This window comes from Meriones unguiculatus, chromosome 11 (assembly GCF_030254825.1).
Source record: "Meriones unguiculatus strain TT.TT164.6M chromosome 11, Bangor_MerUng_6.1, whole genome shotgun sequence".
Lineage (NCBI taxonomy): Eukaryota > Metazoa > Chordata > Mammalia > Rodentia > Muridae > Meriones > Meriones unguiculatus.
This window is the reverse complement of record NC_083359.1, coordinates 28,861,301-28,877,596: the sequence shown is the minus strand read 5'-3', so window position 1 is coordinate 28,877,596 and position 16,296 is coordinate 28,861,301.

The following is a 16,296-nucleotide window of genomic DNA, read 5'->3' as shown; positions in this document are numbered from 1 at the left end:
AGGCAGCTTGGCCTTCATGTGGGTTCCCTAGTAAAGGGAAAGGAGCTGTCTCTGAATGAACTTGGTTGCCTGTCCTTTGATCACTACACCCTGCCAGCCCACAGAGGAATAAGATACAGACAATTCTGAAGAGTCTTGATAGACTAGAGTCACAGAGTAGGGGAGGAGTCCCCTTTCAGTGGACGAGGGGAGGAGGGATGGGGGAAAGAGGTAGAGAGGGTGGGACCAGAAAGAGATGTGGGAGGGGTCTACAATCAGGATATAAAGTGAAGAAATTGTAAAAAGATAATAAAAGAAAATATATAAAAAAGAGAAAAGAATCTATTTAAACATTTTAAATGGTGTGTAATACCTACAGTATCTTGCTTAATAGTCATTAATGGTGTAGTATCTTCCCCAACTGTCTTAGATTATATATTTCTGGGAACAAAAGAGTATTAGTAGAACTTATAGTTGATCAGCTAACACTTTCACTGACCTTATCATAGAATTTGACTTTTTTGTCCCTATAATTTTGGCATCTGTGATTCTAAAGATCAGTGAGGAGAGAGACAGACACACAGACACACAGAGAAAGAGAGAGACAGAGACAGAGGGAAAGAATGCTTTTACCGTAGCACAAACCAAAGTTAAATTAATAATTAAATTCTAAATTTAGTCATGCTAGAACTCTTAAAGAAAATTTTTAGAAGGTGAGTGAATGGGCTCTATCTTGAAAGTAATAAGTGTAACTTGTAATTAAAAAAATATGAGGCCACGGTACAAAGTCCCAGTTTATTTCTAATATCAGAGATCAGACCTCTACTCTTGTCTGATGCGTCTAAAACAAAAAGGGGGAACTGTAGAGAGCTGCGGAATGCTATGCCTTAAAGATGGAGCTGGTTTCCGCCTTCCACCTTCCCGATGGTGAGTGCTCTCTGTCAGGAACAACTCCACATTTGGCTAAGGCTGAGGATCTGGCTTGCTTCCACGTATGTGGACCTATCTGCATTGCCCCCGGGGCACGCCTGGGTTGGCTACCCAGAGGCTATTTAAGCTGTGGGCTGGCTTTCCCCGGGGTCCGAGGATTGTTCAATGTTCCTGAATAAACTGCATTGAAAAAACCAAAAAAAAAAAAAAAAAGAAAACATTCCATTATTGAGTGAAAAAAAAAAAAAAATGAGGCCATCATAAAATTAACACACCCATGCACTCACTGGTTATCTCTTGTTATTACTGTCTAATTTTGATCACAATTGGATAAAGCATGGCAGACATGGGGGTTATACTTCAGGATTTGCTTGACCAAAGGGCCAAATGAGGGAGAGAGGAGTGCATGATTAATTATGGAGGAAAGAAATGCTGTTGTTTTTGACATCCAGACAACATTATGGTTTCTTCCTGTAATTGTCTGATGATTTTCTTCTAAGGAGTCACTTCTTTCTCTTTCATCCTCTATACTTTCTGACATTTGGCTCATTCTTATCATAGAGGATTGACTAGAGACTTAAAGCAAAGCATTCAAAAATTTTTTTTTAACCAATGTTCTCAATAAGTGCCAAAAAAGCACAAGAAACCTTATTTGAGGCTAAGTAAAAACAAAAACAAAAAACCTATTCATATGCTTCCTACTGTTCTTGGGTGTAGAAACCTGTGTTTGGAACAACTGTAAATCATGTCAATTGAAAGTTTCTTGTGCAAGAAAATGATATATGGAACTAAAACCACAAATGCTTGGAAAACATGAACATTTAGGTTATTTAAGCTGCTAGATCCAAACAAACCTGAAGCAATATATTTTGGGCGTTTAAATTTGATGTTGTCATTTTAGCCTTTAAAAATATAATTTTGTCCCAATTTCCTGACAAATCTCATGGTGAAACAGTATCTTACAGAACTGATTTGAGGAAACAGGAAATTAAGTTACTAAAAGTGTTTTGTGTGGAAGGAAGAGGAACATGAAGGGAATTTGAGGCTTATAGAGTACCATTCTGGGTACTTCTAAGATTTCCAAGGAAAGCTTAGATCGATATTTCCCTACTTTGTTACAGTATGTTCTATTCTTGTTAGCATGATAATTACTGTAATCATATCAGCATGGCATAAGAGGCCCTGCTGTTAATTACAGAGACAACAAGAACACTCTGGTATACTTTCTCTAATTATTAAATATGGCATTTCCAAATCTAGACTCTTCTTCAATACAGAGAAAAATGTTCCTCTATCTCCAGCCCCACACCCCAGAATAGCATTTGGCTGGAAAAAGTTCATTTTAACCTCTCTGAATTTGTATTCCTTATCTTAGGTAATGAGAAATAAATCCTTATAGCTAATACAGAAAATTTCAAGGTGAAATGAAACACATGCAGGTATTTTGTTAGCTGTAAGTAACTGAATGACTTAAGCTGTTATCAGTGGGACCTCCATAATAACTCAATAAATGGAGCAGTATTGAATTGTGGAATTCATTAATGGCAAGCTAAAATACATAGGGTTGGCAAAGATGCTGGCATTTTCTTCTTTGGTAGAATACTATATTGCACACAGAGCAGATTCTCAAGACTGTAAAGGAAAAGAAACAAATAATAAAGAGAGTTACCTACAATTTGTCACATAGGGCTTTTCAACAGAAAAACTTACAAAGCAGGAGAGAATATGAATTTTCGCAGCACTTAAGGAAAACTACTGTCAAAGAATAATGCACAAGGCAGATACTCTTAAGAAAGAAAGGAGAGATAAAGATATTCTCACACAAACAAAAACTGAGAGAATATATCTCTGCCAAACTTGTTATACCATAAATGCTCAAAGGAGTTCTGCAAACTGAAAGGAACATTAATAATAAAAAGCCACAGGAAGATATAAAATCGCTGGTAAGAGACATTTAAAGTGCTTTCAGGAACAATTCTCAATTTCATATGGAAAAACAAAAAAAGCAGAATAGCTAAAACGATGCTATACAATAAAAGATCCTGGAAATATCTCCATCTCTGATCTCAAGCTGTACTATAAAGCAACAATAATGAAATTGGCATGGTAGTGGCATAGAAACAGACTGTTGGTCAATGCAGAAATTATCCCACACACCTACGGATAATTGAGTTTTGACAAAGCCAAAACCATACAATCAAAAAAAAAAAAAAAAAAAAGATAGCATCTTCAACAAATGGTGCTGATCTAACTGATGTCTACATGTAGAAAAATGCAAATAGATCCAAATTTATCACCCTTCACAAAACTAAAGTCCATGTGGATCAAAGATCTCAACATAAAACCAGACACACTAACTCTGATAGAAGAAAAAGTGGGGAAGAGCTGTGACCTCACTGGCACAGGTGACAACTTCCTGAACAGAACAACAGCACAGGCTCTAAGATCAACAAACCATAAATGGGACCTCATGAAACTGAAAAGCTTCTGTAAAGAAAGGACATTGTCTGTCAGAACAAAATGACAGCCTACAGACTAGAAAAGGATTTTCACCAACACTATATCTGACAGAGGACTAGTATACAGAATATATATTAAGAACTCTAGAAGTTAAACACCAACAAATAAAAGTAATCCAATTAAAAAAATGGGGTACAGAGCTAAACAGAGATTTCTCAATAGAGAAATATCGAATGTCAAAGAAATGCTCATTGTCCTTAATCATCTGGGAAATCCTGAGATTTCACCTTACACCCATCAGAATGCCTAAACTCAAAAACTCAAGCAACAACACATGCTGGAGAGAATATGGAGAAAGGGGAACCCTCCTCCATTGCTGGTGGGAATATAAACTTGTACAACCACTTTGGAAATCAATCTGGTGCTTTCTCAGAAAATGAGGAATAGATCCAGCTATACCACTCCTAGGGATATATCCAAGATAACCTCAAGTATACAACAAGGACATTTACTCAACTATGTTCACAGCAGCTTTACTCGTAATAGCCAGAATCTGGAAACAACCCAGATGTCCCTCAAATGAAGAACGGATACAGAAATTGTGGTACATTTACACAATGGAATATTATTTGACTACTAAAAAACAAGGAAATCATGAAATTTGCAGGCAAATGGATGGAACTAGAAAAGGTCATCCTGAGTGAGATATCCCAGAAGCAGAGAGACGCACATGAACTTGGTTGCCTGCTCTTTGATTACCTCCCCCTGGCAGTTGGCCTAACTAGGCTCATCAGGACTGTCAGGATCCTTTACAGTCCTGATGAGACTTGATAGCCTAGGGTCAGTTACTAGGGCAGGAGGACCTCTCTTATCAGTGGACTAGTGGAGGGACAGAGAGAGGGAAGATGGAGGGAGAGTGGAACAGTGAGGAGATGAGGGAGTGGTCTACAGCTGGGATACAAAGTGAATAAATTGTAATAAATAATAATAATAATGAAAAAATAAAGTGCTTTCAGGCTACTCTCTTGTAAGCATGGCACACAAACTGTGCATATCTTCAGTGTAAAGACTGAAAACAAACCAATTAAATAATTGGTCAATAACATATAAAGAGTTAAGCTATAAAACAAATACAAAATAATACCTAGAATTCAAAATGAGGCACGAATGAGCACAGAGTGGAGATTTTTACCTCTTTGTGTACATTATTTCCTACTCTTTTTTAGTTTCTGTTCTTAGTGTTATGAAAATATTTAGTTATGAAAATATCATTGAAATGGCTTGTTCTGAGCAAATAATAAAAATAATTTATTTTTATTTTAAAAAAATAATTTATTTATTTATTATTTATACAGAGTTCTGCTTACATGTACACCTGCATGACACAAGAGGACACTAGATCTCATTACATATGGTTGTGAGCCACCATGTGGTTGCTGGGAGTTGAACTTGGGACCTTTGGAAGAGCAGTCAGTCCTCTTAACCTCTGAGCCATCTCTCCAGCCCATTTTTTAAAAAATGTTAGTTGAAACTCTCTCACACACAGAAGTGACAAGCAAAAGATCAAGAGATGAAAGAATGTCATCAGAGTAATTCCATTAACCACAAAGACTTAAAGAATAGGACTAAGAAAGAAAGCAATAATAATGAAACTAGAAAAAATAAAATAAAATAAAATAATGACCTTAGTAAGACTTTATCTGTTAATGATTACTTTGCATGTAAAAGAATTAAAACCTCCAATTAGAAAACGTAGAGTGACTGACTAGAATAAGCAATCAAACAGTTTCCATTACATACTACCTAAAAGAAAGTCATTTCACAGCTAAGACCATATATAAACCAATGGGATATTAATAGAATGATATACTCCAAGGAAATACAATTTAAAAATGTCAGAGTAGCTATGTTACTATCAGGTAAAATAGACTTTAAATCAAAAGCAATAAAGAGGAATAAGGACTGTCTGATCTCATGATCTCATAGTCAATGGCAAGAGAAAATACAGTTCCAAATATACATCTATCCAATTCAAAGCACCCAGATAGAGAAAGTAAAGATTAATATACCTGAAAGGAGCAGTAGATGCCAATACAGTACTATCAGGAGACTTTAACTTCCCACTTTCAGTAGTGGATTCAGACACAAAACCAGCAGAGTTAAGTGACAACTCAATTGTTCAATAGAATGAGGGACAAAAACATATGACCATCTCAATAGATCCTCCAAAGATACTTCATAAAATTCTGCAGTCTCCATGATCAAACACACTGAACAGTTTGGCTATCGAATGAGTAGACTTGAGTATAATATACATCATTTATCATGACATATCAACATTAATCATTATACAGAATGGAAAAATTGTGCAAGTTTTTTTTTTTATTCTCTAAGATCTGAAGTTCAGAAAGAAATGGATTTTTAGCATTTTTAATAAGTCCTATTCAGTTTCACATTAAAGGGAATGAAAAAAGAAAATCCAAATTGGAAAAAAAAATAGAAGTCAAGATGTCACTGCAAATGCTACTATTTTCCATGTGAAAAAATTCATAAAATTAATAGAATTAAGGAATAAGTTCAGCTGGGCATGGTGGCACATGCCTGTGATCCCAGCACCTGGGGAGGCAGAAGCAAGCACATCTCTGTGAACTCAAAGCCAGCCTGATCTACAAAGTGAGTCCAGGACAGCCAAGGCTACACAGAGAAACCCTGTATCAAAACAGCCAAAAACAAACAAACAAACAAACAAACAAACAAACAAACAAACAACCCAGGAAACCCCCAAACATAAACAAACAAAAAAGTAGGAAAGAAAGAAAATAAAAAAAAAAAAGAAAAGAAATAAGTTCAGCAAACATCTATGTGCAAGACTTCATTGCCTGCTCTGTGGAAATAATAAATCATTTAAAAATGGAACTCTGTAAAGAATTGTGTTGGTATTTTAATGGGGATTGCACTGAATCTGTAGATTGCTTTTGGCAAGATGGACATTTTTACTATGGTGATCCCACCAATCCATGAGCATGGGAGATCTTTCCATCCTGTGATATCCTTTTCAATTTCTTTCTTCAGAGACTTGAAGTTTTTTCATACAAGTTTAGAGTTTACACCAAGATACTTTTATTTTTTTGTGTGTGGTTACTGTGAAGGGTGTTGCTTCGCTAATTTCTTTCTCAGCCTGTTTGTCTTTTGTGTACAGGAGGGGTACTCATGTTTTTGCATTAATTTTGTATCCAGCCATTTTGCTGAAGGTGTTTTTCAACTGTAGGAGTTCCCTGGTAAATTTTTTGGGGTCACTTATATATGCTATCATATCATCTGCAAATAGTGACACTTTGACTTCTTCCTTTCCAATTTGTATCCACTTTATCTCCTTTAGTTGCTCTAGCTAGGACTTCCAGTACTATATTGAAGAGACATGGAGAGAGAGGGCAGCCTTGTCTTGTCTTTGATTTCAGAGTAATTGATTTAAGTTTCTCTCCATTTAGTCTGATGTTGGCTTTAGGGCCTACAGAGACTGATGCACCAAGGACCACACATGGAAAGTACCCACTGCACCTGCTCAGAGTTCATGTAGGTCAGAGAGCCTCATACATATATCTAGGTATCTACCTGTTTTGGTCTATTTGCACTGTGAACAAAATTAAAGGCACCTGGAAGATGAGATGTTCTTTTGCCATTATTCAAAGGGCGGTGTGAGAGTGTCTATTTTCAGAGAAGATAAGTTAATTCATTGAGATGATGGATGTCTTGGCCCATTCATGTTTAATAGTTTCCTGAAATCCTGCTTGAGAACAGCTGATGGATGTCATGTTCCTTGAGTCAGTCACTTGAGCAGTGTAAATCATTTAACCTTTCAAACAGACTCAAATGACAAATGACTCTACTGCACATAGGATAACATGTCTGTGATTTGACACTTGAATGTCACTGGGTAACAAGGTTACTCAGTGGCGAAGTTGCTTATCTCCCTTTTACCTGGATGCTCATCATTTCAGCTAGCAAACATGTTAAACAGTTTTACCTTCCCTTTTTACCTGGTCCCTGCTGAGAATTTAGATTTTTTTTCCCCCGAGAAATTCTGCTGGCCCATTACCATGAGAAATTACTAAATTTTTGTCAGTCTGCATAGTTAGCACTACATGGATTTAGGGGCTTGAGAGATAGATTGGCAGTTTTGATCATTCTCTTCTGTGCCAGAGGACTCAGGTCCAGTTCATAGCATCTACAGGGCAACTTACAAACATTACTGACTCCAGTTCATTTCTGGCATCTTTGGGTACCAGGAATGCATGTAGCACATAGACATACATGCAGTAAAAACACCCTTTCATATAAAGTAAAAAGATTTCGGAACAAATGAACAAACAAACCCAAACCTTGGATTGAAGATGAGGAAATTTAAGGAAATTGCCTTGTGTCTATAGTTGGTTCATTACAGAAGCTACACTTCTGGTTAATCCAGCTGACCTCAAATCTGTCTGCACTACATTGCCTATTTTTCCTCATTAGTCAAAAGATGAAAATGAATGGAAATGCCTTGTTTTTGTATTTGATGCTGGTTCATGATTTTGACAAAGAGCTTCTTCAGAGCAACGACAGTACTATCAACAGCCAGAATCACTGGAGCCAAACATCAGGTTATCAGGGCATTTTTTAGCTTTAGTTAGGTGTGTAAGCGGAGTGAAACTGGGTTAAAAGAGAGGCCACATGGATTGCCCCTTGGAGCCCAAGTGATGCTGCCCCAATCCCCCGATTTATTCAGATTATTTGATGTGTTTTCCTGGTGGGTTTCTTTTTCTTGTTTTGGTCTGATGTTTCCTTGTTATCTTCCTGTTCTTACCTTTAGAAATGCCATATTTACTCTGGCTGTTTTATATTGGAAGTATGTAACTTGTTTGATTTTTAGAAGAGCTCAAAGTCAAATGATTGTTTTGAATTTCAGCAAATACTTTGGACTTTGAACAGTCCTGGGACTATTAAGACTATGGGGTGAGGGAGTGGAAGGGGTTGTAGAACATTTAGGAGAAGTAGCTATCAGTTGCAGGCTATAAGAATATGACCTCTAGAGTCGTGGTCTGGTGTCCCATCTGGCCTGAACTTCCTGACCAGTGCTGCTGAAAAAACAACAACGACAACAACAAAAAACAAAAACAAAAACAAAAAACAACAAAAAACTGACCAACCAACCAGACAAACAAACAAACAACAACAACAACAACAACAACAAAGCTGTTGTGAACTCCTGCTGCCTCGGACTGAGCTCTTTCCTACGCCTTCCTATCACGATGGGCTCTAGAACACTTGAACTTTGAACTAAAAGAGATTCTTCTTCCCTTAAAATTCTTCTGTGAGGTATGTTGTCACATTTATAGACATAGAAATTTTTATATGTCGATTATATCTCAGTGAAGATATAAATATATAATGCAATGGTTCTTTTTAAAACATCAGTCTTGTTGTGTGTGCCGTTGTGATTTTATATGTGATTTTATATGTCCTTGAAGTGTTCTTGTGGATTCTTTAGCATGTTCTACAGTTATTCCTGTAGTTTTAAAATTTTACTAATTTACTTATCTTCTTTCCAAATCCTCTTTTGCTGTGTGTGTTTGTCTAGAGTCTCCAGCAAGTTAATCATTAAACAGAAGTAGTAAGAGCAAAGCTAATGTAACATCAGGAGAGTGGCAATTAACTTGATGAAAGCTGTAGATTTTTAAGTGTTGATGAGTGAGACAAGTTTTCTTCTTTGCCGACTTTTTAGGGAGTGTAAATAATGAATCTGTGTTGGAATTTTGTCAGTTTTTGGTCTTCATTGGAGGCTTATGTGATTTTTTTAAAAAAACTTATGGGGGCTGGAGAGATGGCTCAGAGGTTAAGAGCATTGGCTGTTCTACCAAAGTTCTTGAATTCAATTCCCAGCAACCACATGGTGGCTTACAACCATCTATAATGAGATCTGGTGCCCTCTTCTGACCTGCAGGCACACATGCAGGCAGAACACTGTCTGAATAATTAACAAACAAACAAACAAACAAACAAACAAATAAATCTTAAAAAAAACTTATACTTCTATTTTGTTTTATGAGTATGAGTGTTTGCCTGCATGTTTGTATGTATACTCTGTGTGTGAAGTGCCTGTGGAGGCCAGAAAACAGTTCTGAAATCCCAGGAATAGGCATTTCAGATGACCATGAGCTGCCATGTAGGTGCTGAAAACGGAACCTCAGTCCTCTGAAAGGGCAGTAACTGCTGAACCATTTCTCCAGACCTGGGTTATGTGATCTTTGTCATGTAATACACATTACATTAATCTATTAATTGAACTTTACAGACTTTCCTGGATAAATCAAGTTTATTCTAATGTATAATAATTGTTATAGCTTACCAGATTTTTATATTAATATTTAATTTTTTATATATTGTGTTTAATTAATTAATTAATTATTACAATTTATTCACTTTGAAGCCTCGAGTTCCTTCTTACTCACATGTCTTTGTTGCTGCCTGAGCTTGGCTCTGTTTTTAGAAACATTTATCCCAATTTTAGTTGTGCTAATTATTCAGTGCCTATTAAATATCAATGTGATTATTGAGACTGAAATGACTTGCAAAATTCTCATTGCACCTACACACCTTAAAAATGTGCTGTGTTTGTAAATGAGTCATTGCAGCTTTGAAAAATCAGTGCTGCACTGCATTGATAATTGATTTTTATAAGTTAGTAATGCTTTCAATTTGGAATATTTTGAAGCAAATATTGGTATTTACTTTTTGCTGTGAGGGTATAGTCTTCATACGTTTTGCCTATCCTAGCTAAAATGCTGAGAAACACTTCTCATAAGTTTTCAAACTGTTTTTGTTGTTGTTGTGATGTAGACTTGCAGTCCTGACTTTCTTGTTTCCTCTAAATGATAACTATTGCTTTTTTCAATTTTTTGTTTAGTATTATATTTTAATTTCATTTCTCCCTTCCCTTTCCTCTCTCTAAACCCTTCCATTTACCCCTCTCCACTCTCCTTCAAATTCATGGTCTCTTTATTCATCAATTGTTATTGCATGCATATATGTATTTGTATACATATATAAATACATAGATACATATGTGCCTACATACATATGTACATATACACACATGTCTAAGTATGTTGAGTGCATGTGTTGTTACTTGTATGTATGTTTTCAGGGCTGACTGTTTGGTACGAGAAAATTAATTGGTTTGCTTCCAGTTAGAATTTTACGATTTTGCAGTTGTCTGTAGTTCTTTGAGTAGGGTTGAGGCCTGTGGGCGTCTGCCTGTTTGGTTTCTCATATTTGTTGGTGCCATCCTTGCTCAGTTCAAGTTTGGGTGGTCATGTCGGTAAGATTTTCTTTTTCTTTTTGTACTGCTTCTGATTAATGGGAGATACAGTCTCACAGTAAACTCTCTCATCCTCTGGCTTTTACAACCATTCCATTTCCTCAACCATTCCCTGAAGTTTAGATGTGAGAATATTTTGTACATGTATTGATTGGGACTGTGCTCCACAACTCTGCATATTTATTGGTTGTGGTTTTCTGTAGTGGCTTCTCCCTGTCCTGTGTGTTGCTAAGAGAAATTTTATTGCCAAAGGTTGAAGACTACCCTTTCCTGGTGTTCTCAGGACAAATATCTATAGATTGCTGTTAGGCATTATGCTGGCTTAGTAAATTAGTGGTTGTATTTTTTCATCCAATAACCATGATTTCATCAGCAATGAGTCAGTCATTAGGTGGGTTTCTAGTATCAGGCATGACGTCCTTCTTGTTGAGTGGGTCTTAACTACAACTAGAGAGCCTTTGGTTACTGCTAAGGTATGTGTGCCACTGCTGCACTCATAGGATGCATGCTGGGCATGCTGGGCATGCTGGGCATTGATACTGTTCACAGATGTCATAGCTGGGTTGAACTATTGGTTGCTGCCCTCCTTCGGAAGCAATCATGCCACTATCTGGTACCATGAAATATAGTCCTCAAAGGGGGGCCATCCAGGTCAGTTCCATCTCAGGGACCTTGGACCCTCTTTATCTTCAGCAATGGGGACTGACCTTCAGCACTTCGGATGCAACCAATGCAGCAGCAGCAGGCTGCTGTATATTTTGGGAGTCTCTTAGCGCAGACAAAAGACCCAAAAGAAGGTTTCTCATGTCTGGTACTTGGAATTTTGTTAGGGGATCTATGGCTCTTGTAGGGACCACCATCATCCCAGATGAGAAAAGTTCATTAAAATTATATGTGAATATTTATACACCTAATTATGTGCATTATAGTTTTTTTTTTTAGGTAAATAGTTAAATAGTATAATTCCTTGTGACCTTTTTCAGCCATCCAAACTGTTGTTGTACCTATTTCCTTTATCTCCTATCCCTTAAGGGTCTCTCCTCCTTTTGCTTTTTCCTGTGTCTTAGATAAATTGTATCCTTCTATTCCCATTTCCACCCTTTCACCTTTTTCTCTATTAAATGCCCTCACCTTTTTGTCTCTTGATGCTGACTGTGTGTGGAGTCCCAGGCCAAATGCTTCATAAAGAGAGTACTTAATTAATTATTCAAATAAATCTACAAGTTGAGATTTGCTTTGCAAATTGGAAAACAAGATAAAAAGAGGTAAATTATACACACACAGTTTGGAAGTCATAGAGGGTTTTAAAACACAGAACCTTGCCCATGAAATGTGAATTCTTTTCATGAGCCAGTATTTACCTTTCCTTTCTATTACTTTTAGCCATATTAAAGAATAGTTGTGGGAGTTGGCTGTTTTTGTCTTTGTTCTGCTTTCCACTTTCATTTTTAGGACTGACTTGTTTGTTTTTTCCTCCACACCCTGGAATGGTGAAAGGGTTCATCAGTAGTTTCCTACTGAGAACAGACACGCTTAACCCAAACTGATGGCAGCCAAGCAAGTGGCATAAACATTTAAAGCATGCACTTTTCACTAAATTTGCAGGCCTTGAGGAATACTTATTATCTTTGTCTGTATGCAGTGAGGGTAATCTAGACAGCGGAGAAAAGGGAAAAGCAAGAGATACAATGACACTGAGCCTGAATCAGAGGTTTTGAGCCTACTTCACCCCCTTGCACTTCCAAGTGAAGGAAAACAATATATACTCTCGTTGTTGATTACACTAGGTTCAGGAAGCTTTCCAGTATTGATGAACAGTCTTGGAGAGTAACTTACACGTTCAAGAAGCACTTGAATAACTCCTAGAGACTCATTTCTTATACCTTTACTGCATCTTAAACTGGTTGAAAGTTGCACACTTGATAGAAATGATTGGCCCAGTGTCCTTACCCTGCAGTCCAGTAAAGGAAACTGTGCTTCTCCACTCAGGTCTGTAAAACCAAACTGTGCCGACTGGGTGGAGATGCCAAGCCATCTTACACAACTGTGAAGAGGAGGCTTGGGATGAGGGCAGGCGAGCAAGGTGAAGATGACAAGCCCTTTCTAAGGTTACATTTAATTTGATGTGCTGAAAGCTGTTCTTGGTGCTGAATATTCATGTTCAGCGAGGAGTCCCAGAGGCCTCCCAACAGTGTCGTCTGCTAAGGTGCTGCAGCGAGGGGAAATGGGGTTCCCGCTGATTATGTCCCACGAGTGATGAAGGTGAACCAGTGAATCCTTCTTAACTATTTACCCACAATGGGAATGCTAAGAAGAGCACCAGAAGGGCTGCTCCTTATTCCTGGCAAACTTGTTTTTTAGTGAGGATACACGAAGGGCAAACAGGCATAAGTAACTTTCTTTTAATAAACACTGATTAAACTCAGTAGGAGACGCATACATTATTTCAAACTTATTAACTTCTTGGCTCAGTTTAAATTGTCATAAATTACATCTGCGTGAACTGCTTAGACACATCCCCACACCAAGCAAGATAAGATGTCAGGGGGTTTTAACAGGGTTAAAAGTAAATTGAAGCTCAAATCAATCTTAATTCATGCAAGTTGAGAGTTTTCCTTATCGGTACTCAGAGTCTGAGGCAAAGCCTTACTGTGATTCCATATGTGGCATGCTTTAGTTATGCTCCAGGGAGGCTTCTTAGTAAACACTCTTCTTCGGGATTCATCTTGGGAAAACTAGAGTATCAGGAGAGGATAAACTTTAGTTATAACAGAGAAAGAGCAGCAGGCCTCTGTCTTACCCCACGTGATTAAGAATCATGGGTCATTCACATTCGTGTCCGTTGCTGTGTTAGACACCATAGCCAAAAGCAAAGTGAGGAGCAGAGGGTTTATTTTAGCTTATGGGTTATAGTTCATCATCAAAGCTGGAGCTCAAGGCAGAATCCCAAAGCCAATGAAAGAAATATAGCTTATTGGCTTGCTCCTTCTGGTCGCTCAACTCTATCTCTTAGCTCAGGGCCACGTAAGGAATGGGACTGTTTACAGAGTCCTGGGTCTTCCTGCATCAACTAGAAATTAAGAAAACACTTCAATAACATGGCCACAGACCAATCTGAGCTTAGTAATTCTTTAGTTGACCTTGTTTCATTCCAGGTGACTAGGGTTGTGACAAGTTGACAGCGGAAGCTAACTGACACAGGGGTGGTAGAGTAACTGGAGATATTTGAAGAGGGAATCATGAACAATGAAACACATATAGTTAACCTAAAATATTTTATGTTATGCATATTCTTTTGACAATCTCATTAACATAATCACAGGCTGTTATTTTTTGAGAGAACTCCATCCTCTGGAGTTTAGTACCTTTTTTTGAGGGAAGGGAGTGAAAAAGTATACCCCTAACTCTTTATTTGCTATATCAGTTGTGTATTATATTCTTTAATAGAGGACAAGAACTTAAAAACAGCTATGAAGCTGCTTGCATTCATCCTGTATGTTTCTGTGATTTCTTTATTGTATTCATAAATAATTTTCCTACAGTGGTCACATTTTGAACACATCTCAAGATATTCAACTCGGTTTTCCTCAAAATATTTTTTCTTTTTGAAAACTGATAGCTCACTGCATGCATATTAATTGAATGCATTGATCATCTCAGCAAAGATAGAGACAAAATTGAAATGAACAAATACTGGCTAATGTTTGACAAACACAGGACCTGGCTGGTGGGCCCATAACTGCCTAGACTCAAAGGGTTCTTGAATATTGTGGTTTAGTAAGAAATATGCACTTGGTCTCTGCCTCTGTTCCTTGGCCCATAGTTTCTAAATCTCTCAGAATACCCAAGCTGGTGTTTCTCTCTTACATTAATAAAATAAATTACGAAAGAGTTTCTACACAGAGTTTCTACACAGCCTCCAGATGAAGAGATGAAGGTAATGATGACAGAGTTAGAAGCTCAGCCCAACTGTTCAAGCTTAGGAAGGGAGAAAGTGTGAAGATTGAGTTGATCATCACTGGTCAGTTATCTAAGTCAGTCTTGACTGTCCATGAAGCTTTGGTACATGTAGAAACACATAACTGAAAAATGGTCTTACTAAGCTTCTATTGATAACCCGTGAATGACACTGCAGGGTGCCTTGTCACTTTTCCCTGTCATGTCCATTGCTTCCTCTGCCTGCTTTTTTGCTTTTTTTGTAGTATCTTTCAAAATTAACCAGGAATCATACTTATCTCTGTGACGTTTATGAACTCTTGTGGAAAATTAATTAAACCCAAGAAAAAGTATCACAGAAACAACAGTTTATATAGTTATTCGATTAGAAACACAGATGACACCTTAGGCTTAAGATTGTCCCCTCGGGGGGGGGGGAGCAGCCTTACCAGGCCATAGTAGAGGACAATGCAGCCACTTTTGATGTGAACTGACAGACTAAGATCAGAAAGGAGAGGAGAACCTCCCCTATTAGTGGACTTGGGGAGTGGCATGCAAGCAGAGGGAGGAGGGAGGGTGGGATTGGGAGAGGAGGAGGGAGGGGCTTATGGGGGGATGCAGAATGAATAAAGTGTAATTGATGAAAAATTAAAAAAAAAGGGAAAAATAATTTAAGAACCTTAAAAAAAAAAAGATTGTCCCCTCAAATGAGAAGAGACCAGAGACCTTTCCTCCATGGGATCTGATGCTCTCTCTAGGTCAGTAATGTCAGAATGAAATGAGTTCTGAGACATTCACTGTGTCCACTGGGGAATTTTTTCTGATATGGGGAAATACACAATTCAAGTGTGTCATTTTGAGTACATGACAATGTAAAATATTTTTTATGTGTCTTATCTTTAACTAACAAAATGCAGATGCTAGTTAATTTGGTGCATTTCTCAGAGGGAAGAGAATGAATGTACTATTCTAGTAGCATAGTTAGTACTTCACTAAGAGATTTTTCTCAAGTAAATGTGCATAGAGAATGACCTTAGTTGCACCTTGTACTCAAAGACACATAAGTAATTTAAAAACTGCCAGACTTTGTTTCAATGTGAATGTTAGAAAACATTCCGTGCTTTTTTCAGTTCTAGTCAGTTTTAATGTCAGCTTAACACAACTAGAGTTAATTTGGAAGAGGGAACCTCAGTAAAGGAATTATCCAGATCATATTGATGTAAGCGTGAGGCATTTTCTTGATTGATTATTGAATTATGAGGGTTCAGTTCACTGTGGAGAGAAAATATACCTAACCAGGTGGGTCTGAGCTTTAAACACTAATTCACTAATTGAACATGGAGAGAGAGAGAGAGAGAGAGAGAGAGAGAGAGAGAGAGAGAGAGAGAGAGAGATACTCTAAACACTAGTTAAACAAGAGCCAGAGAGCAAGCCACTAAGCAGCCGTCCTCCATGGCCTCTGCTTCAGTTTCTGCTTCACACCTCTGCAGTGAGTTCTTGCTTTGTTTGTCCTTGATGAAAGGACCATATCCTGTAAGCTAAAATAAATCATTTTTCCCCTGGTTGCTTTGGCCATGATTTTTAATCAGAGCAACAGAAGCAAAGTAGGACAGTATTACACCTTTGGGGTTCAG